Consider the following 3,634-nt stretch of genomic DNA (forward strand, 5'->3'; position numbering starts at 1 on the left):
AGTAGTAGTGGTATTATAAATAAAATTAAGGAAAATAATTTTTTTAAAAGGAGTGAGTTTTGTACAGAGGGGTTAAATGCTTTATAGAAAAGGGGAAAAAAATGAGCTAAAACCAGCTTATCATCTTCTTATTATTATCATCTTTCTCCTCTTCCTTTCTCTTCTTGCTCTTTTCAGCCTTGACAATTCCCTCTTTTCTTTTTCTGCATCAGACTTTCCTTTAGCTCAGTACAAAGCAATGCCATTTCTTACATTCTCATATTTTTAAGAGGTTTTTGCTATAGGGCATATGCACTCACCAAAAAGACAGAGAGAGACAGAGACAGAAAGCGAGAAATCACCCCCCAGGGGGGATGGTCACGCCGCAATCCCTTCTCCTCCATTCTCCTCTCGGGATCTTGGGCATGCATGCACACAGGCCCAGAGTAAGTTTAAACCACCAGGTCTGAGACTCAAACCGTGGTTGGCTACATGGGAGTCCAGTGACATAGTCATTATGCCAACTGCTGGTCCTGCAATGCCATTTCTTACAGTCTCATATTTTTCCTTCAGCTTAGCAGCCTTCTTTTCATAGGGCTGCTTATCATCTGCAGCAATGTTATTCCACATCTCTCCATTTCTTTGCAACAGCACCAACAGATAGGCCAGGATGTTATCCTTTGATTTTGGGGTGATATTCAGAACAGAACAAGAAAGAGACTGAAGGAGCCTCTTGGGCGTGTTGGGATTTTTGAACCTTTTTCATGTTTCCTCTTTAAGAAGGATATAGGTTTTCATTTCTCATTCATAATAGGCCTTGTCTATCTTTTTTACATCTTCAAATTTTTTCTTTCTCTCTAGCAGACATGGTCTTCTACCTCTCTGAGCACTTCTTGGGAAATTCTGAGAAGGTGACTGAAACATCTAGGTGCTTCTTCTTGTGTTCCTCTTGGCAAGTTCGCATAAAGAATGAGTATGATGACGTTTTGCCTCTCAGCTTCTTAGGATCCCTTTTCCCATGTTCATTTGGTGAGCCTATGCTTATTTCCTGCAACAAGGCTCAGTCTTGCAATGCCCATCTCTCGCTTGCCCCAGCACAATCTCTATAGAGCTCAGCATACTGCAATGGCTGTGAGAGTGGAGGCCAGATGCAGCCTCCCATTCTCCATGTTGTAACCTATAGCTACATTTTAAATTCCTGGTCTGATCATTTCAACGTCACTGCCATATCTGAGTCTTGTTCTGATGTTTGCTCTGTCTCTTAAAACTGCATTATTCGTTTCTTAATATGCCTTGCAATTTTTGCTGAAAGCTCCACATAATGTACTGGGTCAAAGGATCTGGTGTAAGTAGGTCTCTGTGGTGAGGTAGACTTGTTTTCTATTTGCTAAAGTTATAGATGTCAGAGTCTAAAATTTTCTGTGGTGTCCTTGTTTTCACATTCACTGTTTTCTCTGGCGTCCTCTAGAGACTTCTTAAATAAGGTCTGAGATGTTTAGTTCTTTCAACAGTACTTCCCTGTTCTTATACAGGAGCCCTGTTTTTAAGGTATTGGGGGAGGGGAAGGGAAGCATTCTCTAGTCTTATGATTAAGTCTAAGTCTTCTAGCGAGCCTGTCTCCCAAGGCAGTGACCGTCACATGTTTCTCAGCTCCTCCACCCCTTAGGTGAGAAAAGAGAGCTAAGAAGTAAGTAGAGTACTAACCTCCCATGTGGGAGGTTAGAAGTGGCTTGTTATATTTAAATCGAATTGTGTCCCACCAAAATTTATGTATTAAAGTCCTAATCTCCAATATCTCAGAATGCGATCTAATTTAGAAAGAGTATCTTTACAAAGGTGATTAAGTTAAGGTGAGATCATTAGAATGGGTTCTAATAAAATATTGGGTTGTGGGGAAAGTCATGACTCATTTTTGCACAGAAAAATACAATATGACTTTCTCGATGACCTAATATAACTAGGTGTCCTTATCAAAGGGGAAAATTTAAAAACAAAGGTACACATTGACGGACAATAACAGAGACCCACGAAAAAGATGGCTGTCTATAAGCTAGAGCCTTGGAGCAGCTCCTTCACTCACAGACCTCAGAGGAACCAATCCTGTTGACATCTTGATTTTGAACATTCCATAACTAGGAGATGACAAATTCCTCTTGTTTAAGCCACTCCACTTGTAGTACTTTGTTACAATAGCACTGACAAATCAGTACAAGCCTGGATTTAGGTGTTTTCCTTATGCCACTTGGAAGGATAAAGTAGGCAAAAGTTAGAAATGTCACTTCTTCCAGGTTGATTAGGCTCTGGTAACATCTCAGTCAGGTAGGTTCTGGTGGAATAGTAGCTTCTGAGAGCTGGCCTTGTTAAGAACAGAATGTTCTGGGTATATTTCAAAATGACTACTTTCTCCCTTCCCCCTAAAGGAAGTATAAGGCGATTTCCTCTGATCTACACTGTGAGAACCTCAACTTTAGCATGTGGCTTTCGTTCTTATACAACAGAATACTTGCTTTACCTTCAGAAATTGCATATACATTTTAGGCAAAAAGAAGATTAAGGAGAAAGTACCAAAAAAGAAGTATACCAAGAGTGAGCTTAATATTAATTTTTTTTTAAATAGCTTTCTTGGAGCTCCCCATCCAGTAGAATTCCACATATATTTCATTATCTAGATCATACGTCTACTCCCAGATGCAAGGGAGTCTTGAAAGATGAATATATTTCGTTGATTTATTGATGCTTCAAAAGAATGAGGCTTCTGTTAGTAAAGAAAGAGAGAGAAATTGGGTTACCATTGATTTATAACTAAATATTTCAAATACAGGCAAAATTTATTTTACTGAATTTTAAAGAAGAAAATACATAAGTTCTTTAAACATAAAGTAATAATGGAAGGGCCTACTGTTACACATAATTCTTTACAAATGAATGTATCAGTGATTTAATTAAGCTAATGGCTAATACATTAAAACTTTCAAGAAATATGGGTGACCCTAAATGTGAATCAAAGAGATTTTCATAACGCTAGCCCTTGTTCTTTTTTGTTAGTTCTTTAGTATCTGTGAATACTTAGGTTGGCTCTGAAGCCAGCGTCACTAAATCTGACACCAGGGAGATAACATAAATCAGTGAAAAGTAAGACTGCATTATGAAGAGAGCTGAATGTTCTTTACATCTAGAAGAAATATTCTTCTTCTTTAAAAAAAAAAAATAGACAAGTCTTTGGTTCGTATTTACTGTTTCTGCTTTTGAGAAATAATATAGGGGAAAAAAAGAGTACTACAAGGAAATTACCAATGCAAACATGTTATAAAAGGCAATTGGCATTATGCCAAGAATTGGTAGTAAATTGTAAGTGATTGTGTCTATGGCAAACAGGAAAGAAACTACCCTACATAAAGAGGCACTTACCAGGAACCGGCAGTTAGCGTAATGGCTATGTCGCTGGACTCCCACGTTATTGACCGCAGTTCACGTCCCGGACCCAGTGGCTTAAAACTCACGCTGGGCGCATATACATGCATGCCGAAGATCCCGAGAGGAGAATGGAGGAGAAGGGATTGCGGCATGACCATCCCCCCTGGGGGGTGATTTCTCGCTTTCTCTCTCTATGTCTCTCTCTGTCTGGTGAGCGCATGCGCCCTATAGCAAAAACCTC

The 3,634-nt window shown here is 39.2% G+C and overlaps 1 pseudogene; it reads right to left on the bottom strand.

The window, feature by feature from the left end:
* Nucleotides 1–1,148, bottom strand: part of LOC106733714 (high mobility group protein B1 pseudogene) — an 8,845-nt pseudogene extending 7,697 nt beyond the window's left edge.
* Nucleotides 1,149–3,634: the final 2,486 nt, after the last annotated feature.

Source organism: Tupaia chinensis, unplaced genomic scaffold, assembly GCF_000334495.1.
Source record: "Tupaia chinensis unplaced genomic scaffold, TupChi_1.0 Scaffold144529_1, whole genome shotgun sequence".
Classification (NCBI taxonomy): domain Eukaryota; kingdom Metazoa; phylum Chordata; class Mammalia; order Scandentia; family Tupaiidae; genus Tupaia; species Tupaia belangeri.